General features: G+C 38.9%; 1 protein-coding gene, 1 long non-coding RNA gene and 2 other non-coding genes across 10 annotated transcripts in view; 1 reads left to right on the top strand and 3 right to left on the bottom strand.

The window, feature by feature from the left end:
• Positions 1–22,018, top strand: part of NR6A1 (nuclear receptor subfamily 6 group A member 1) — a 245,479-nt gene that overhangs the window by 54,181 nt on the left and 169,280 nt on the right.
• The window catches only part of LOC110256222 (uncharacterized), a 106,188-nt gene that overhangs the window by 51,116 nt on the left and 33,054 nt on the right, over positions 1–22,018 (bottom strand). The window contains exon 3 of one of the 4 annotated variants that reach the window (XR_002337506.2): positions 17,753–18,173. The exons of the other annotated variants lie outside the window; for them this stretch is intronic. This is a non-coding gene — a long non-coding RNA (uncharacterized LOC110256222). Of the gene's footprint in view, positions 1–17,752; positions 18,174–22,018 lie in introns of those variants that run through there. 4 annotated transcript variants of the gene reach the window in all.
• MIR181B-2 (microRNA mir-181b-2) lies at positions 17,512–17,597 on the bottom strand. Its single transcript, NR_031534.1, has one exon. It is a non-coding gene; the product is annotated as a microRNA mir-181b-2 (primary transcript).
• Positions 19,380–19,459, bottom strand: MIR181A-2 (microRNA mir-181a-2). The gene has a single exon (NR_035385.1). It is a non-coding gene; the product is annotated as a microRNA mir-181a-2 (primary transcript).

Raw genomic sequence — 22,018 nt, 5'->3', positions numbered from 1 at the left:
ATTTATAAGTTCTTTATTCTCTGTGATGTTTTAAAAAGATTAGTGTTGAGATGGAGTACATTTTTCTTTAAATTTATCCCAAAGTATTATGTTTTTATAGTTACTATAGTAGATGGTATTATTTAAAAATTTTATTTTCCTGTTGTTCCTTGCTAGTATATAGCAATGCAGTTGATTTTTGTGTATTGTGATTGTATCATACAACATTGTTAAATTTGTTTACTAGTTCTAGTAACTTTGAAAAATAAATTATTTGGGATTTTTTATGTTTACAGTTGTTAATAAAGACAATTTGAGTTCTTCCTTATTGATGTTTATGACTTTTATTTTTACCTTTTGGCATTGACTAAGATTTCCAGTCCAATAGTAGATAAAAATATTGAAAATGACATTCTTGTCTTATTTTTGGCATTAGAGGGAAAGAGTTCAATATTTTACTATCAAGGAAAATATTGTTAGCTATAGTTTTTATTTTTTATTTTTAAAAATTGTGGTAAAATATACAGACCAATACATTTATTGTTGTAACCATTTTTAAGTGTATAGTTTGTTGCCATTAAGTACCACACTTTGTTGTGCAAGCATCACCACCACTCATCCACGAATTCTTTCATCTTGCAAAAATGAACTTGTAAGCATTAACGATATTTCCTCACTCTCCAGACAACCCCTGTTTTACTTTCTGTCTGACCTTGGCTAATCTAGGTATCTCATGTAAGTGAAATCGTACAATATTTTGACTTCTTTCACTAAGCATACTACTTTCAAGGTTGATTCATGTCTTAGCATATGTCAGAATGTCCTTCCTTTTTAAGACTGAATAATATTCTATTATATGTTACTTACTACATTTTGCCTAGCCATACATCTGTTGATGGAATCTTGGGTTGCTTATTATACATTTTAGCTATTGCGAATAATGCTGCTATGAATATTGAGGGTACAAATAGCTCTTCACATCCCTATTTTCAGTTCTTTTGGGTATATACCCAGAACTGGAATTGCTGGATTGTATGGTAATTCTATTTTTAATTTTTTGAGAAACCACCATACTGTTTTCCACAGTGACTGCACCATTTTGCATTCCCATGTTACAGTGCACAGGGGTTCTAATTTTTCTGCATCCTATTTTCTGTTTTTGGTAGTATCACATACCTTCATGGCTGCGATGTAGTATCTCACTGTGGTTTTGATTTGCATTTCCCTAATGATTAATGCTGTTGAACATGTTTTTATGTGTTTATTGGCCATTTGTGTATCATCTTTGGAGAAATGCCTATTTACATCTTCTGTCCAGTTTTTAATCATTTTTTTGTTTGTTTTTAGTTGTAAGAGTTCTTTTTGTATTCTGGATATTAACCCCTTATTAGATATATGGTTTGCAAATATTAGCTCCCTCTGTTTGGATTGCCTTTTCACTGTTGATTATGTCCTTTCATGTACAGAAGTTTTAAATTTTGATGTATAGTGGTTAACTTATTTTTTCTTTTCTTGCCTGTGCCTTTGGTGTCATAGCCAAGAAATCATTGCCAAGTCCAATGCCAGGAAGCTTTCCCCCTTTGTTTTCCTCTAAAAGTTTTATGTTTTACATTTAGGTCTGTGATCTGTTTTGAGTAAATTTTTGTGTATGTGGTTGGTGTAAGATGAGGTCCACATTCATTCTTTGCATGTGGATATTCAATTTTGCCGTCACTGTTGGTTGAAAAGATTGTCTTTCCTCATTGAATGGTTTTGGCAACCTTGTTGAAAGTAATTGACGGTGTATGTGAGGGCTTATTTCTGGGCTCTGTATTCTGTTTCATTTGTCTATATGTTTGTCTTTATGCCCCCCCTTTTTTATTACAGTAGCTTCATAGCACTGTAATCAAATGAAGAAACTATACCATTTTTGTAGATGCCCTTTATTGGCTTGAGGCAGTTCCCTTGTATTCCTAGTTTGCTAAGAAGTTTTTTGTTTTTTTGTTTTTTTAAATAGTGTCAGATTTTTTCAGATGCACTTTCTACATCTACTTAGATATTTAGATTTTTTCCATATGGCAAATTATACTGATTGATTTTTGAAATTTGAGCCAGCCTTGCAGTCCTGGGATAAGCCTCATATGGTGATGATGTATTACCATTTTTATATATTGCTGAGTTCAACTTGATAACATTTTGTTGTGGATATTTATGATTATGTTCATAAGAGTCAAAGCCTATATCCTTGCCATCAGTGTCTTACTGCCTCCAAAAGATTTTTCTATCTTAATTTATTATTTTATCTTTAAAAAGGATTTTTTTTTTGTCTTTTTAGGGTCTCACCCGTGGCATATGGAGGTTCCCAGGTGAGGAGTCGAATTGGAGCTGTAGCTGCTGGCCTCCACCACAGCCACAGCAACTTGGGCTCCAAGCCGCATCTGCAACTTATATACCACAGCTCACAACAGTGCCTGATCATTAACCCACTGAGCAAGGCTAGGGATCAAACCTGCATCCTGAAGGATGCTGATCAGATCCGTTTCCACTGAGCCATGACACAAACTCCCTCAAAAAGACTTTTTTTAGGAGTTCCTGCTTTGGTGCAACATGATTGGCAGTGTCTTGGGAGCTCTGGGACGGATGCAGGTTCAGTCCCTGGCCCTGCACAGTGGGTTGAGGATCCAGTGTTGCAGCAGCTTTGGCTTAGGTCATGACTGTGTTTCAGATTTGATCCCTTGCCCAGGAACTCCATGTGCTGCAGGGCAGTCAAAAATGGGGAAAAAAAAAAAAAAAAAAAAGATTAATTTATTTATTTGTGAAAACAGGTACAAAGTTTATTGTTAGAAACATAGTACAACATGTGGGAGAGCACATGGAGAATTAGCCTATTTATCTAAGGTAGAAACAAAGCAGTAATACACACCCAAAGGCAATGTGCAGTGTGGGTGTCCCCCTGAATGAAGAGCACAAGATTTTTTTTATCTTTATTGTATTTTTTTGCTTTTTAGGGCCACACCCATGGCATATGGAAGATCTCAGGGTAGGGATCAAATTGCAGCTAGAGCTGCTACACCATAGCCACAGCAATGCGGGATCTGAGCCACATCTGTGATCTACACCACAGCTCAGGGCAAGGCCAGATCCTTAAACCACAGAGCAGGGCCAGGGATCAAACCGTTGTCCTCATAGATGCTAGTCAGATTCGTTTTCCCTAGCCACGACAGGAACTCCCTCATTAATTCACTTTTATTTGTATGAATTTGTGTTAGCTTTTTGTGTAGTCTCAAAACCAACTAACTGCTTTTCTGGATAGTTTTAGGTACTCTTCTGCTTCAGATTTGAAGTCTTCAGGGAGTTCTTTTGTGGCAAAGTCATTGCAGCAGCTAGGGTGGCACAGGTTTGATCCCTGGCTAGAGAACTTCCATATGCCCCAGATGTGGCCAAAAAAGAAAACAAACAAACAAATAAATAAAATTGAGGCCTCCATCTACTGGTCTTTTCTGGAAGCACAGTGGTAAGAACCTGTGATAATGTATTGGTATTTATTTCCACTTAGTCCACTAGGTGGCAACAGGCCCTAATCCAAGAGCCAATAGCCAGGAATCAGATGTAAAATGAAAGACAACAATGCTTGTAAAACTCACAATTAAATGGAGCAGAAAAATAAAGATTTTCTGAAAAGTAATACTGCTAGCCCTCAAAATATGAGAAAAGGAATGAGCCTTTAACTCATTCTAAGAGCATATGTGGGAGTTCCCGTCATGGCTCAGCCGAAACAAATTTGACTGCATCCATGAGGATGTAGGTTCCATCCCTGGCCCTGCTCAGTGGGATTGGATTAGGAGGATGTAGTATGTATATACATAATGGAATACTACTCAGACATAAAAAAGAACAAAATAATGCCATTTGCAGCAATGTGGATGGAACTAGAGACATAGTGAGGTAAGTCAGAAAGAAGGACAAATACCATATGGTATCACTTATATCTGGAATCTAATATATGGCACAAAAGAACCATTCCACAGAAAAGAAAATGATGGACTTGGAGAATAGACTTGTGGTTGCCAAGGGGGAGAGGGAGGGAGTGGGATGGATTGGGAGCTTGGGGTTAATAGATACAAACTTTGGAATGGATTAGTAATGAGATCCTGCTGTGTAGCACTAGGAACTATGTCTAATCACTTATGATGGAGCATGATAATGTGAGAAAAAAGAATGCATACATGTATGTGTAACTGGGTCACCATGCTGTATAGTAGAAAATTGACAGGAGTTCCTGTCGTGGCGCAACAGTTAACGAATCTGACTAGGAACCATGAGGTTGCGGGTTCGATCCCTGGCCTTGCTCAGTGGGTTAAGGATCCAGCATTGCCATGAGCTGTGGTGTAGGTCACAGATGTGGCTTGGATCCCAAGTTGCTGTGGCTCTGGAGCAGGCCATCAGCTACAGCTCCAATTAGACCCCTAGCCTGGGAACCTCCATATGCCATGGGAGCGGTCCTAGAAAAGGCAAAAAGAAAAACTGACAGAACACTGTAAACCAGTTATAATGGAAAAAATAAAAATCATTTTATGTATATATAAAAGATCCAGCCTTGCCGTGAGCTGTGGTGTAGGTTGCAGACACGACTCAGATTCTGCATTGCTGTGGCTGTGGTGTAGACTGACGGCTACCGCTCCAATTAGCTTGGAAACCTCCATATGCCACAGGTGCAACCCTAAAAGGACAAATATGTATATATATATAGAAACTCTGATTAACATATATGGGAATCCATTCTGCTGTCTTTCTTCCATTGCCTATCAGATTTCAAAATCTTGGCTTATTCTATGGCCATCCAGTTGCTTGCCTTTGAATGTTGCGGGAGGAGGGTTAAGGTGTTAGAGCTGACCCTGAATGAGAAGAGACATGAGTTTGGGGAGGAGGGGCAAGAAGGGTGTGCTTTTAATATTCAAGAGCTTAGAATCTACTTCCAGGGAGATTGTAGGAAGTGGCATTAATAGTTGTGCCTTGTTGTGCCTTGGGTCTGAGACTTTCCTTGAGGGCCAAGAAAGGAATGTTTGCGAATGTTATAGTTTCAGATGTGGGTTTTTCTTATAGGAATGGAAATTGAGAGAATAGAAATTTTCCTGGTTGAGAAACTGTTTTAAGATGGTAAGAAAGAAGGAAGAAGTTTGTTTAAGGAGATGTAAGATTCTTAGAAGCCAGGGGTAGAATTATCAGGCTGTGAAAATTAAAAGATAATGGATAAGGTGAGTTTCTGATGCTCCCTGGAATAGTTAAGAAGAGAAGAGATTTGGAAGTACAACTAGACTGGAAGCAGTGTGACCTGGCAGCCTATAATCAGTAGGATCCTTGATTATAACAATGATGCCAGCTTGTTTGACCTCAGTGACTTACCTGGGGTTATGAACACAGCTGACTTAGGCTGGATTCCATTACCTACTTAACCTTCCTTCTTCTGCTTTCCAGTTGAAAATAATTCATTGGCAGTGGACTATTATGTACAAATACATTTGGAGAGAGGGCGATAAATGTGCATTAGCAATTGAGGTATGGCTCATACTTGAAACATGACATATACATGTCAAAGTGTAATTATAGTATTAAAAAATTTTAAATTAAGGATACTCTTAATGCATTGCCTATCATTATATACAGCATGTATCTAATTTGGAAATGATGCTGCTGAGTGAGTCACAATTGAAGATGAAAAGCAAGAATAGCAGTAATTGAACACTACCACTAATTCCCTCAACAGTGATAATGGAATTCTAAGAGCTGCAAAATTTCCAAGTGATTTTATGTGTGTGTTTGCAGTAGTATCTTTGCAACATTGCCACCCATTTTGTGGCAGCCAGCTTATTGGTAGAATGCTACAAAGTCTCTTATTACTTTTAATTTATAGACACATTTATAAATTTTATTGACAATTCATTAACAAGTTACTTATAGCCTTTATTTTATTTCATTGATAGTCCATTAACAAGTTACTTACAGCCTTTATTCATAAGTAGAAAGGAATTGAACATCAGTCACTCATAAGATGAATGAAAGTTAGATTAATTCATTATGAGTATCCTTTAAATTTATACCTTGAGAATCCTGGGGCTGAAACATTGGGAAGGAAGAAGAGAAAGTAAAAAAACAGCTACAGCCTAGCCAGAAGAAGTCTCAGTGCCATGGGCCTTTGGAGCTAGGTATGAATAGAAAAGGCATATGTCTTCTGTGACTTAAAGTCTCATCATTGTGCGAGTGCATGTGTGTGGTCACAGTGTATGTGCAAATGTTTATGATTTTATGATAATGGCTCTAAACTATTGATGGAATTATTACTCATTATGTGATCAGTCCTATGGACAGAATTTTTGTCATGTGAGTCTGACAAATGATTCTTCTAGGAATTTTTTCCTTATGTTGGATGGAGTAGACGTGTGTAGTTGAAAAGAAAGTAAAATCCTGGAGTTCCCGTTGTGGCTCAGTGGTTAACGAATCCAACTAGGAATCATGAGGTTGCGGGTTCGATCCCTGCCCTTGCTCAGTGGGTTAAGGATCCAGCATTGCCGTGAGCTGTGGTGTAGGTTGCAGACGCGGCTCGGATCCCGTGTTGCTGTGGCTCTGGTGTAGGCCAGTGGCTATAGCTCCGATTCGACCCCTAGCCTGGGAACCTCCATATGGCACGGGAGGGGCCCAAGAAATGGCAAAAAGACAAAAAAATAAAATCCTGTGTGTAATGATTTTGTGCTGGGACTTTTGTTGATTTTTTTTTTTTTTTTTTTTTTTTTGGTAACTGCATTATTAGCATCTTAGTTGTCCAGGAATCTTTTCAGTATAACTAAAATTCACTAAAAGCCAAACCTTAACATCATTTTCATCAAAATAATCTTAATTGTGGAGTTCCTTTCATGGCTCAGTGGTTAATGAGCCCAACTAGTATCCATGAGGACACGGGTTTGATCCCTGGCGTTGCTCAGTGGGTTAAGGATCTGGCATTGCCATGTAGGCCCACAGCTGTAGCTCCAATATGACCCCTAGGCTGGGAACCTCCATATGCTGCAGGTGAGGCCCTAAAAAGACAAAAATAATAATAATAGTGAGATTTAGTCTCTGTCCCTTTCTCTTTCTCTCTGCTGTCTCTGTGAGAAGTTTTGTTAGATTAAAAACTTGAAATGCCTTAATCACCCTTTCCTAACAGTCATAGTAATTTTGACCCTTAATTATCTTTTACCAAAAATATACCCATTCTTTTACATTTTAAGTCTGACCAGTTAGTTTCAACCTCTGACCTTTGTTTTCTCTTTTGAAGTAACTCGGGCAAAAATATCACTAAGTGAAACAAATGTCATAAGCAGCATTGGTAGATAAATGGGAATGATCCTACAAATGCTGGTGAAAGATAACAGGGTAATTTGAAAAGCTTCAATCATACAGTGGGGCTAGAAACAAATTTGGAAGAAATAGATGTTGATTGGGAGTTGGTATGGCTGCTCACATTAGTGATGTAGTGCTGTTATGTGAAAAGAAGGTTACCCAGCAAGAATTACTCTTGATTAGCTTTCTTAATATACTTGGTGCCATTTAGATCCTAAATATTAGTGATGTGATTTTTTTTTTTTTTAAACCTTCTGTTGAGAATATGCAAATCTAATGATGGTAATAGAGAAAAAAAGCTACTTCTGGTGGGGCTTGCTGTGTGTCAGATGCTGGGCATTTTATTTTCACATGATATAATCCTCATCACCATCTTATGAAATAGATGGTAGTTCGCAGATGATAAGCTAAGGCTGACAGGTTAAAACTACCCTGCCTCTCACTGCCCTTTTCATCATAGCCAAAGATAACTTCAGAGCTTAAACAACATGATCTTGGAGTTCCTGTCGTGGCTCAGTGGTTGATGAATCCGACTAGGAACCGTGAGGTTGCAGGTTCGATCCCTGGCCTTGCTCAGTGGGTTAGGGATCCAGCGTTGCTGTGAGCTGTGGTGTAGGTCGCAGATGCGGCTCGGATCCTGTGTTGCTATGGCTGTGGCGTAGGCCAGCAGCTACACCTCCAATTTGACCCCTAGCCTGGAAACATCCACATGCCGCGGGAGCGGCCCAAGAAATGGCAAAAAAAGACAAAAACAAAAAAAACAAAAAAACAATATGATCTTGTCTTAGGAGTTTATAAAGAAACTTGGCGTAATCAGAGAAAACCTGAGTTGAACACAAGGAGCTATATTATGGTAAAGTAACACACTGAAGTGTATGAACAGTGCTGGTGCCTGGCAAATATAGACTGGTAGCAAGGGAGGAAAACCAGAGGCGTTGACTGGAATAGCTAAATTTCAAGGAGTAAACTCTCCTTAAACTGGTTTAAAGGCTATTCATCTACTCTTGCCCTAGCCATGATTAGCTGTGGGGCTATCTCAGATTATATATACACATAGAAGGTACTAGTGACTCCAATGGTTAGGGCTTTTAGAAGTGGGAACTGAAGATAAATCTTTGATATTGAGACTTCTGTCATCTTTGAGATTTGAAAATTATTCCAGTATTTCAGAAAGACTCTATTTCTCTGCCTTCCTCAGGAAGTTTTTCCTCCTAAGTGTATTTTGGGATTGAGTTATATTTGAGCAATTTGTTATGGCACTGGGTCTAATTCCAGGAAAATAGATTTGATTTCAGACTAGCTCTTCAGCTTCACCAAGATTAGGGTTTTATTACCTAGGAGATTTGTAAAAATATACCAAGGGGGAGATTGATTTCTAGCATGAGTGACTGAGAAAATCAACAGGTTCTGTCCCTAAAAAGCAACTGTAAAGCTGAACAAAACTGTCAACAATAACCATAGGCTTATAACAGATTGAGAAGCAATCAGCCCATTTACCATAGCTCATATTTATTGAATACTCTGCAGAATATACATTCTTTTCAAGGACACATGGAACAGTCTCTAAGAGTATTCTGGGGCATAAAATAAGTCTCAGGGTTTTTTTTTTAAAGATCAAAATTATGCAAGGCATGATTTGAGTACAATGGAGTTAATGATCTGTAACAGAGGAGTTCCCATTGTGGCTCAGCAGGTTAAGAACCTGATTAGTATTCATGAAGATGTGAGCTTGATCCCTGTCCTCACTCAGTGGGTTAAGAATCCAGCATTGCCGAAAGCTGCGGCATAGGTCACAGGTGTGGCTCATATCTGGCAATGCTGTGGCGTAAGCTGGCAGCTGCATCTCCAAGTTGCCCCCTAGTGCCTAGGAACTTCCACATGCTGCAGGTGTGGCCATTAAAAAAAAAAAGATCCATAACAGAAAAATCTAGGATAGCTCCAAATATTTGAAATTAAACAGCATACCTATTATATAATAATGTATATGTATTGTATAATATGTTATATAATAATATTATATATTATTCTAAGCATCCCTTATTGTAAAGCAGTGTCATGGATAACTTTATCACAACAAATTAGACCACTTAGATAAAGTAGGAAAATTGCTAGACAAAAATTCCTAGGACACAAATGGTCAAAACTGACTTGAGCAGGGGAGTTCCCATTGTGGCACAGCAGAAACGAATCTGACTAGCGACCATGAGGTTACGGGTTCGATCCCTGGCCTTGCTCAGTGGGTTAAGGATCCGGCATTGCCGTGAGCTGTGGTATAGTTTGCAGACACGACTTGGATCCTGCGTGGCTGTGGCTGTGGCTGTGGCATAGGCCGGCAGCTACAACTCCGATTTAACCCCTAGCCTGGGAACCTCCATATGCTTCAGGTGTGGCCCTAAAAAGACAAACAAAACAAAACAAAAAACCAAAAAAAGCCCCAAAAACTGACTCGAGGAAATAGAATATATAAATAGACCTATAACAGTGAAAGAAAATGAATTAATAGTTTAAAATCTTCCTAAAAAGAGAATCCCAGGCCCAGTGGCTTCATTGGTAAATGCTATAAAGACTTAAAGAAGCAATAAATACTAATCCTTCACAAACGCTTTCAGAAAGTAGAGGAGAGAACACTTCCCAACTCATTCTATGAGGACAGCATTATCCAGTGATACCATAAGAAGACTGCTGATCAGTGTGACTTATGAACACAGACGCAAAAATCTTTAATACTGACAAACCAAATATAGCAGCATGTGAAAATGGATTATATACCGTAACCAATTAGGATTTATTCCAGGCATGCGAGGTTGGATTAATATGTAAAAATTAGTCTAACATACCCAGGGTCATCAGGTGCTCTCTTAAAAGCCTGGATGGTTAAGTATTTTAGGCTTTTTCTGACCATATAGTTTCTGTTGAAATTATTCAACTCTGCTGTTGTACTGCAAAACCAGCCATAGATAATGTGTAAATAAATGGGCATGGCTATGTTTCAGTAAAACTTAAAAATAGCTGGATCCACAGGTCATAGTTTGCTAACCTCTGTGATATGTCATATTAATAAAATAAAGGTTTAAAAACCCACATGATCATTTGAGTAGGTACACACAAAAAAATTTGACAAAATTCAATACCCATTTATGATAAAATCTCCCCAACAAACTAAGAAGAGAAGGCAACTTTCACAGCTTGACAAAGGACATCTATGAAGAGCTTAAAGCTAACATAATACTTAGTGGTAAATATGAATGTTTTCCCCTAAGACTGGGAATAAAGTAGGTAAGAATGTGCTTTACCACTTCTTTTCAACATTTACTGGAGGTTCTAGCTAGATTAATAAGGTGGGACTTAGGGACAAAAGCATCTAAATTAGAAAAGATTCAAACTGTTTTTATTCATTGATGATGTAATCCTTTATTTAATCCTAAATAATTCACCAAAAAAACCCCAAAACAAATAGAACTAATTGAGTTTAGCAAGGTCATAGGATATCAGATCAATATAAAAAAAATCAGCTGTATTTTTATAACTAGCAACAATCCAAAAATGAAAGTGTGGCGTTCCCGTCGTGGCTCAGTGGTTAATGAATCCGACTAGGATCTGTGAGGTTGTGGGTTTGATCCCTGGCCTCGCTTAGTGGGTTAAGGATCCGGCATTGCTGTGAGCTGTGGTGTAGGTCACATTCGAGGCTCAGATCCTGAGTTGGTGTGGCTGTGGTGTAGGCTGGCGACTACAGCTCCGATTAGACCCCTAGCCTGGGAACCTCCATATGCCGTGGGTGTGGCTCTAGAAAAGACAAAAAAAAAAAGGACATAAATGAAAGTGGGAAAATATTCATTCACAATTGCATCAAAAGAATAAAACGCTTAGGAATAAATATAACAAATGTAAGATTTGTACACTAAAAACTGAAGTATATCTGAGAGAAATTTGAAAAGACCTAAGTAAATAGAAAATGGCTCTGATAGACCGTCTGGGCTGGTGACACTTATATACTGAAAAATGCCTGCATTCAGGCCCAGGTTATAGATTAATAACCTCACCTAGACATTTTGCAATTATGTGCTTCTGGATAACAAGTAGGTGAGAGTTTGGAGTGTAAAGGAATCTTATCTACTGAGAGTGGGGATAACCCATGGAGTAGTATCATCAAAGACCAGATGCATTGGGCTCTACTGCTGTGTGCTGTTTGCAGCACACTTTTCACTGTGTTTTCTCAGGCCTCACAGCAGTCCAGTATCCTTAGTTTCCCTTTCACAGAGAAGTAAGGCTTAAAAGGTGACTAGTTCAAGAACATATAACCATGGAGTTGGAATTAAATTCAGATTTTCTAACTGTACCATCCCAAAGCATTTATTTCTTCTTTACTCTGTTGTTTTGCCTTATCTGTTTATAGTTGCCCCTCGATATCCACAGAGAATTGGTTCTAGAACCCTCCTTGGACACCAAAATCTGAGGATGTTCAAGGCCCTTTTATAAAATGGTGCAATATAGTTGGTCCTCCATACCTGCAGATAGGAAGGACCCACTGTATTGAAGAGACGAGAAAGGGGTATGGGGTTTTGATTGATTACATGCGTTTTCAGTAGTTTTAGTCCGAAGAGTAGGAAGGGAAGTTGGGCTATAGTTTTAAGTTCAAGGGTAATATAGCAAGTATAATCAAGATAGCTTGGTCCTGATATATGGTAAATATAAACATTATACCTGTGTTGGAACTATACTTCATGGCACAGATGGCTTGAAGGCATCCTATGCTTACTTCAAGGAGCTTCCTAAGTTATAAACGTAATTGTGCCAGAAATCATAAGGTAATTTGTTTGGCAGCCACTTATTCCATGCCAGGGCCCTTGCAAAATTTGGGGTCACGATGTCCAGTTGGATTCTGTTGAGACATAGCATGGAAGGATTACAGAGGTGGGCTGGAATTTGCTTTTCATTCTCTGAGCCTGATGTGTCTGCCCTTCGAAGTGACCACTTCAACTGTGGACCCAGCGCCCTTTACTTTCCACTTTCCCTGTGGCTGTGCTTTCTACAGGTCCCCTTTTTGGATAAAAAACAATCCATCTTTTCTTCTTTTTCCACAGTGGATTCTTCTATCTGCTTTTCAGCCAGACATAGGTAGATCTTACATCTAAAAGAAGTCTTTGCTTTTTAAAAAAAGACATTTAGAAATAATTTTTCATAATTGTTAAAATAGTTCATATTTATTGCTAAGCACATGGAAGACAAAGATGAATTATAAATAATAAACATGAAAATCACTTTAACTTTACAACTTAGAGATTTAAACTGTTAATGTTTTTGTTTCCAGTCTGAATTTACAATCTGCTTTTTACTTCCTGTCAGCCACTGCACACTTGCACATGTGCACACATGTACGCATACAAAGATGTTAGTATTTTGTGTGGTAGGCTCTATGTGAAATTTTACATATATTATTATTCCTCACGTAGCCCTCTGTTATCATATCCCCTATTTACAGATGACATATATTTAAAGGGGGGACGTAACTTGTTTAGGTTCAGATAGTTGATAAGTAATGGGGCTGAAATTTTCAACTTCATTTAGCCCAAAGTCCTCACCACTCCTTTCCAGAAATCTATTTTTATCCATGACTATCACTCCAATTTTGTTGTCGTTGCTTTTTTTGGCCACACCCATGGCATGTGGAGGTTCTCAGGCTAAGGGTCAAGTCGGAGCTACAGCTGCCAGCCTACACCACAGCCACAGCAACATGGGATCCGAACCGCGCCTGTGACCTACACCGCAGCTCACAGCAGTGCCAGATCCTTAACCCACTGAGTGAGGCCAGGGATCAAACCCACATCCTCATGGTTCCTAGTCAGATTCGTTTCCTCTGTGCCATGATGGAAACTCCCAAAATTGTTCTAACTATTTGTTATTTCTTTTTATCCCTGCCTTTTTCTCCAGCCTTGTCTTAGGACCTCTTCTATGTGCTTTAGACACATTGTCAGTTTTGTGAAAGCACTGTGCTCCTTTGCCTGAACACATGCCATTTGTCCCTGTGCTTGGATTCACCGCACCTGTTTCACCCAGGGAAATTACCCTTCAAGTCTTAACTTACATGTCAAGTGACTTCCTTGAGGTCACTTTCTGGACCTTTCTCAGCCCTAAGACTGGATTGGTCCCTTCTATTATTTGCTTTCATAGTACCTTGTTTTTCTTTTTTGCAGAACTTTTCACAGTTAGAATTATTTGTTCATTAGAACTTGGTCTGCCATTTTTACTATCTACTTTTGCTCCCTTCATATCTCCAGGCTTCTGTTGCAGCCCAGGTGCGTGGTAGGTGTCCCAGTAACTATTGTCTTTTTCTTTCTCTGTGTGGCTTGTTTACTCTCAGCCCCATGCTTATAAATTGCAAATTTGAATCCTCTGTACAAAAGATGAAGTTCTCTTTCTTCTAGTCTGAAGCTGTTTATTTCTCAGTGCACTCTAGGTTCCTAATCTAGTCAGGAGTTTGGCACCATTCTTAACTCCTCACTATCTTTTGTGTTTGAGCCAGTTCTTTGGAAGCCGGATCTAGTCCTTTGACCTGGAAAGATGGCTACAATGTTTTAAGTGAAAAAATTTTTATGGGACATAATGTATAATTTTTGTTATTTTTTCTAAGTATAAAATACATGTATTTTATTTATTTATTTATTTGGCCATGCCCATGGCATGTGTAAGTTCCCGGACCAGGGACTGAACCCAAACCGCTGCAGTGAAAATGCCAGATCCTTCATCTGCTGCACCACAAGAGAACTCCTAAATATGTGTATTTTAAATATCTCTGAAATAATCTGGGAGGATATACACTGAACAGAATGAGGGGGTCAACTTTAGTTTTCTCTCTTTTGTATGAACTTTTCAGTGAGTACATAGGACTAAAACAAAACAAAACAAAACCCTGCTTTGAAAAACAAAAAACAACCAAAACCAAAAGCTAAAATGCTTTTTTGAGATATCCTTTCATTCTCTCTATCCCTGCTGCCTCAGTTTTACCTTAGCTCTTTTGCGCAGCTTTTTTTTTTTTCTCTCTGTCAGATCTCTCTTCCCTTTCTCCTACTTCATCTGCTTAATGAACTTGCCAAAGTCTTGCTTTCATTATCTCCTTTCAGAACTCAGCATTTAAAATGGCCCCCTGTTGCGCTAATTGTAAATTTTTCTGCCTGGCTCACAAGGCTGTCTGTAATTTGTCTTTTTACTTTTTTACTGCTGCTCCTCATGACTCCTAACATAATCTCTGAACTATTCTGCTGTCGTCGCCTATATATACCACATATTTTCTCTGTTGCAGCTATTTATTTACAAGTCCCATCTGCAGGAAACACCCTTAAACTCACATAATTGTCTCCCTTTCTGTAGCACTTAGTTTCATCCAATAGAAACTATATAAGATTTTGATGGTTATGGTTGTAATTTTTTCATTGGTATATGTAAAGACTGTTGATTCTCTGGGTATAAGTGGGATACTTGTTTAGGTGTAGTTTTTCTTTTTTTTTGTTTTTTTTTTGGTCTTTTTTGCTATTTCTTGGGCTGCTCCAGCGGCATATGGAGGTTCCCAGGCTAGGGATCGAATCGAAGCTGTAGCCACCGGCCTACGCCAGAGCCACAGCAACTCGGGATCCGAGCCGCGTCTGCAGCCTACACCACAGCTCACGGCAACGCCAGATCGTTAACCCACTGAGCAAGGGCAGGGACCAAACCCGCAACCTCATGGTTCCTAGTCGGATTCGTTAACCACTGCACCACGACGGGAACTCCTAGGTGTAGTTTTTCAAAGAATGTGTGAGACATTCTTCTCTAATGTTTTCAGAAAACTTGGAAATAATTGGTGGTTGAAAATAAATGCCTTTAGAACACATGGCATCCTGGAAAACAGCAACATGTGAATTACCTTCTATGTATCTACCATTATGAAAGAAAGACAACTTTTTGATTTCTATAAAGGCTTCTTGGGTAGGACAATCACCTGAATTTAACCTTGTTCATTCATTAGGTTCTTTACCTAGGTTTTAGTTTTTGAGGGAACATAAACATATCTGTTTCTATAAAACATCAGATGCAATTTGATGTGTTTGGCTGGCACAACATGGTGTGAATTTTATGTACTCTGAAGAGAGATACTCCATAGTAACATAAGTATAACTATACCTTTCTGTGCTCGGAAGAGTAATGGCGGTATCAGATGGTGGCAGAAAAGTTTGGGCAGTAATTGAAAAGTGAGTGAGTGACATGAAGTGTGGTCGGAAGCTGGTGCTAAGTCCCTGGGCTTGGCTTTGCTTCAAACTGGCCTTTGGTGGCCCAAAATCTCCTGGCGGGCTTTTAGAATACAGATTATATGGCCCTTCTTCTGTTTTGGGGTAGAACTCAGGAATCTGCTTTTTTTTTTTTTTTTTTTTTTTTTTTTTTTTTTTTTTGCTTTTTAGGGCTACACTTGTGGCATACAGAAATTCCTAGGCTAGGGGTCAAATTGGAGCTACAGCTGCCAGCCTACACCATAGCCATAGCAACATGAGATAGGAGCTGCGTCTGTGACCTACACCACAGCTTACAACAATGCCAGATTCCCAAACTACTGAACAAGGGATCAAACCCTCATCCTCATGGATACTAGTTGGATTTGTTTCCACTGAGCCACAATGGAAACTCCCTGGAATCTGCATTTTTTTAAAAGCAACTCTAGATGATTCTCATGTACAACCAGGTTTAGGAAACAATGGCCTAACCCCCTTATTTTTCCTGAATTCTTACATTTTTTGCATTTTTCTTTTGGCTTTGAAATCTCTTATTAGTTCTTGTCTCACTATAGCTGCACTTCTCCTTCCTTCCTATCTTTGAGAAGAAAATTTCAGAAGGCTAAGTTGATAAGCTTCTTTTTCTACTGCCTTGTTTAGTTTGACTTTTGCTGTGAGAATCTCTTTCTATCTTGAACTTTAGCTATTCATGACCAAGATCCTTGCTTTCTGGTCATTATTATGAAAGAATTTGTGGCTCATCTCATCTTATTTTGTAGGATTCAAAAGGTGATACTACATTTTATTTTTCATTTTTATTTTTTATTATTATTATTATTTTGGACATTTCTTGGGCCACTCCCGCGGCATATGGAGGGTCCCAGGCTAGGGGTCTAATCGGAGCTGTAGCTGCCAGCCTATGCCAGAGCCACAGCAACGCAGGATCTGAGCCGCGTCTGCAACCTTCACCACAGCTCACGGCAACGCCGGATCGTTAACCCAATGAGCAAGGGCAGGGATCGAACCCAAAACCTCATGGTTCCTAGTCGGATTCGTTAACCACTGCACCACGACAGGAACGCCTCCATTTTAATTTTTGTTAAGAGAAGTGATGTGAATCTTTCATCTCACTTGTTTTTTTCTCTTACTTGAATGACATGGTTTGCAAAAGTCAGAATGAATGGACCTTATAGTTTTGGTCAAAAGAGAATATTTACATTTGAATAATAATTTAATCAGGGCATTCATAGTAACACATATGATGTAGTTATTTAAAAGAATGAGTGCAATATAATAAGATTGTTGTGGAGGGCTATCTGTAATGTATAGCTGAGTGAAAAAGCAGATTATATGAGAGTAAGTATAAAATAAGCTAGTTTTTGTTTAAGCCAGCCTCCCAAAAAACCAGAGTCGTGGTTTTTGTATGTATCTGTTTGTAGGTACATGGATAAAGGTCTTCAAGGAAATTAAATATTTAGTTTACTTATGATATTTATTATTTCAGTGATAGATAATATAATAGTAAATTTACTTATTATACTTATTATTTAAACAAGTTACTAAACTTACTATATTTAAAGGTAATTTCCATTGAGAAAATGGATTACAGATGATGAGGGAAGGAATTTTCAGTTTTTATTTAATGTATTTCTGCATTTGAACTTAAACTAAGGAGCATGTGATTCTTTTTAATTGAAAAAATTATGATAGCATTGGTTTTTTTCTTTTTTAGTATGATATGATGTTTATTCTTTCTATAAAATATTCTCTTATCTCCAGAATATCTTTTTAAAAAAAGGAAAAAAGAAAAGTACTAGGAATTTAGAGGGCTTACTCCATGTTAGCCTTTAGCCAGTATATTGGTGACAGCAGCAGCTCCCACTCAGCACAGTAGCTGATGCACTCGGGTGATTCTCTGCACACACTTTTGCTTCCTCTGTGTTGTTTGGTCCGCAGTTTGCATTCATTGATCAGTGAGTTGATTCAGACTCAAACCCACCGACAGCAATGAATGTTGAGTGCAGCCATCAGTATTTTCAGTTGGTAGAGATGCTTGGCCCATCCCAACTTGAGGCTTCTCTTTTCCATGCTGGATTTTTGAGGCCTGTGTCTGCATCTCTCTTAAGAATCAGCCATTGAGGATCCATATAATTATAGATAACATTGACAATAAAGGTGGGAGGTTTTTTTTTTTTTAACTCAATTTATTATATTTATAGTTGTACAACCATCATCACAACCTAATTTTACATTTCCATCCCAAACCCCCAGCCCATCCCTCCCCCCGCAACCTGTCTCCTTTGGTAACCATAAGTTTTTTTCAAAGTCTGTGAGTTACTTTCTGTTCTGCAGTTAAGTTAATTGTATCCTTTTTTTAGATTCCACATGTAAGTGGTAGCATATGACGTTTGTGTCTCACTGTCTGACTGACTTCATTTAGCATGATAATTTCTAGGTCCATCCATGTTGCTGCATATGCCATCATTTCTTTCCTTTTTATGGCTGAGTAATATTCCATTGTGTATATGTACCACATCTTCTTTATCCATTCCTCTGTCGATGAACATTTAGGTTGCTTCCATGTCTTGGCTATTGTGTATAGTGCTGCAAAGAACATTGGGAATGGGAGGTTCTTGAAGATGGAGAAACTGTGATTCAGAGAAGGAGCTCCTAGAAAAGCTAATGGGTAGCTTTGTGACCACACAGGCAGTGCTTGCATACTGGTAGGTATAAATAAGAGCTCAGGACCCTGGTTCTTCCTCTCTGTTTTGAACTGAGAATTATGAGTGCTTTCTTTCTTGTTTTAATTTTTATTTTATATTGGAGTATAGTCGATTTACAGTGTTACTTTAGTTTTAGGTGTACAGCAGAGTGATTCAGTTATATATATTCGTATGTTCATTCTTTTTCAGATTCTTTTCCCATATAGATTTATTACAGAATATCGAGTAAAGTTCCCTGAGTGCTTTTCAACGTAAATTAGCACAGATAAGTTTTGGGTTAATAATAATAATAGCCTACATATATTGAGCATTTGTTGTGTGCTGAGAATGGTATATAGCACTTTATATATTATCTCATTGAATGTTAAAACTCTGTGAGAGGTAAGTATACTTATTATCCCCCATTTTATCATACATGAGAAAACTGAGACCTGGACGCTTGCCGAGGGTCACACGGTTAGTTAGGGAGTTGAGCCAAGATTCACCCCAAATCCTTCTAACTCTAGACTTGACCTTTTACTTGAATTTGGCAAACATTTAAATAAGCATATGTGTGGATGGAAATGGTAAGACACTAGCTGCTTCAAACAGCTTATATTTTAATGGGGCTGTCAAAACTTAACCACATTGACTATAATTGGAGGTGGAATATGTGAAGAGCTGTGCAGGTATTGGACAGTTTTGTGCTATTTTTGCTTATTAAATCCTCCCCTCATCCCTAATTAAAGGTTTTGAGGGGACATGGAGAAATGGGTGTAAAATACTTAACTGGATTTTGCTCCAAAATGAAATACATGTTTTTAATAAACCTCTCCTTGCTACATCCAGTTTCTCACCAGAATGGGATATTTCTAGGAGACATTAAAAAACGTTAGGTGTCATCATGGAACTCTCCTTATCTTGTTGAAACAAAGCACTTGTTTAACAAAAAGCAAGGAGCAATGGGCAATAGCAATAGAAGGGAGCTTTTAAAAAATTCACTGGACACCTTTGGAGGTCGGGCAGTGGGACTGGTTCTGGTAATCTCATGTGACATATCAAAGTGTACAGCCTTCTCTTTTGCTTCAGGAAGTATGGTGTTGTCAGTAAGAACCCCAAGGTACAGTCAACGGTCGGTGGTTTTTTCAAATCCCAAACTCACCGACAGCGTTGAATGTTCCTTGGAGTTCTCTGAAGACTGAGTCCTGGCCCTGGCAGCCCTTCTTCAGCCTGCACCCACATTACAGGAGCCAGTGAGCAGTGAGACCACTTCTGATGGAGCCTCTCATGTTCTTTTCCAGGCTTCAGGTTGAAAGTATTTAAATGAAGAAATTATTTTGTGTACAGCACAGAGCTAATGAACTTCAGAATTGTGAGGATACTGTTATTTATATAAGCAGACTCAAATGGGTGTCTGAGGAGAGTTTTGAATAGTATTAGTATTATTTTATAATTCTTAAACTATCATATACTTAATTTTATAGTAGTACTTTAATTATTAAGGCATGACTGTAAGAAGGAAATAAGATGTATTGAGGACTTACTGTGTCCTGGGATTTGTATATTTTTCTTAAATACTTTTTTTCTTTGTGTTTGGGGGGTCTTTTTAGGGCCATACCCTTGGCATATGGACATTCCCAGGCTGGGGCTTGAATTGGAGCCCCCATAGCTGCTGGCCTGTGTCATAGCCAGAGCAACGCCAGATCCGAGCTGCGTCTGTAACCTACACCACAGCTGTGGCAGCCCTGGATTTTTTTTTTTTTTTTTTTTTTTTTTTTGGTCTTTCTGCCGTTTCTTGGGCCACTCCCGCAGCACATGGAGGTTCCCAGGCTAGGGGTCGAATCAGAGCTGTAGCCACCGGCCTACGCCAGAGCCACAGCAACGCGGGATCCGAGCCGAGTCTGCGACCTACACCACAGCTCACGGCAACGCCAGATCGTTAACCCACTGAGCGAGGCCAGGGATCGAACCCGCAACCTCATGGTTCCTGGTCGGATTCGTTAACCACTGCGCCACAACGGGAACTCCTGGATTTTTAACTTACTGAGCAATACCAGGGATCGAACCTGCATCCTCATGAATACTAATCGAGTTCTTAACCCACTTAGCCACAACAGGAACTCTTCTTAAATTATTATTATTAATTTTTTTTGTCTTTTTAGGGCCATACCCACGGTACATGGAGGTTCCCAGGCTAGGGGTCAAATTAGAGCTGTAGCCACTGGCCTACGCCACAGCTATAGCAACATCAGCCATGTTGGGACCTACACAAAAGCTCATGGCAATGCTGGATCCTTAACCCACTGAGCAAGGTCAGGGATCAAACCTACATCCTCATGGATGCTAGTCAGATTCGTTTCTGCTGAGCCACAATGGGAATTCCCCCTCTTCTTAAATTCTTGGCCCACTTTTATCTCATAAGAAAACTGAGTTTTAAAGAAATCAATTTGCCCAAAGTTACATGGCCAAGAGCCAGGTTTATAAGCCAGAACTTGACTACTAGACTTTTTGATTGCAAGAACTGACTGACTATACTGCCTTCTCCATTGATTGCCACACAACTTACTGTTGTATATCTGGGCCAGGACCTTTATTCTGTGAGATCTAAGTCAGACAAGTAAACATCCTCTTCGTGTTTGTCTATGATAACAGTAGGTGAAATATTTCATAGAAGATGATTTAAAAAATTGACCTTTATTTTTAGTGGCCTCTCTAGCTGAGATTCTGAATCACCAAGTAACCACAGAGGCTTAGTGATTACTAAGTCTACACTTTAAGACTTTGAAAAAAATTTTCCAAATAGAAAAAGCAAAAAACCCCTACCATCTACTAAAAAGCCTACCTCTTCTTTAGTAGGGTCAGAGAGAGTAGCTAAAATGTCAGGTATCTTAGCTTTCGGCAGAATTGATATCAGTGCATTATAGACATACTGGTTATTTTTTTAATATCCTTGGTGAGAAATCTAGAAAATGGAGAACCTGCTGCAGTGCAGTGGGTTAAGAATCTGGTGTCTGTGTAGCAGCTTGGATCACTGCTGAGGTGTGGATTTGATCCCTGGCCTGGTACAGTGGTTTAAGCATCCCACGTTGCTGCAGCTGTGGTGTAGATCACAGCTGTGGCTCAGATTCAGCCCATGGCACAGGAACTTCCATATGCCACAGGTGCAGCCAAAAAAAAACAAAAAACCCCGAAACCAAAAAACAAACAAAAAAAACCGAAAAAACAAAAAAAAGGAAAGGAGTTCCTGATGTGACTCAGTGGGTTAAGAACCCGATTAGTATCCATGAGGATGTGGGTTTGATCCCTGGTCTCAATCAGTGGATTAAGGATCCAATGTTGCTACAAGCTGTGGTCATAGGTCACAGATGTGGCTTAGATCTGGCGTGGCTGTGGCTATGGCTGTGGCATAGGTTGGCAGCTGCAGTTCTGATTCAACCCCCAGCCTGGGAACTTCCATGTGCCATGGTGTGGGCCTAAAAAGACCCCCCCCCAAAAAAAAGAAAGAAAAATCTGGAAAATTAATTAATTACATGGAACTTTTCAGAACATAGAGTTCATAAATAGAGATCCAGGAGTGCTCCAGAGAAAAAGGGCTTACAGAACTGCTGGCTGAATTGAGGATAATCTTTAATCAGGGATACTTATTACCCTTTGCTTTAAGTTTAAATATTAAGGGTTGACTGTTCGCAAATTCATTTTTAAACACTCAAATGATACATATTAAAAAAAAAAATCAACCAGTGAGAA

This window comes from Sus scrofa, chromosome 1 (assembly GCF_054392235.1).
Source record: "Sus scrofa isolate SSC_HxYL_T2T_F1_AM1 chromosome 1, Sscrofa_HxYL_maternal_Yorkshire_Landrace_v2.0, whole genome shotgun sequence".
Classification (NCBI taxonomy): Eukaryota; Metazoa; Chordata; class Mammalia; order Artiodactyla; family Suidae; genus Sus; species Sus scrofa.
Note: the sequence above shows the minus strand (reverse complement) of the source record. Positions and strands in the feature narration are given on the sequence as shown.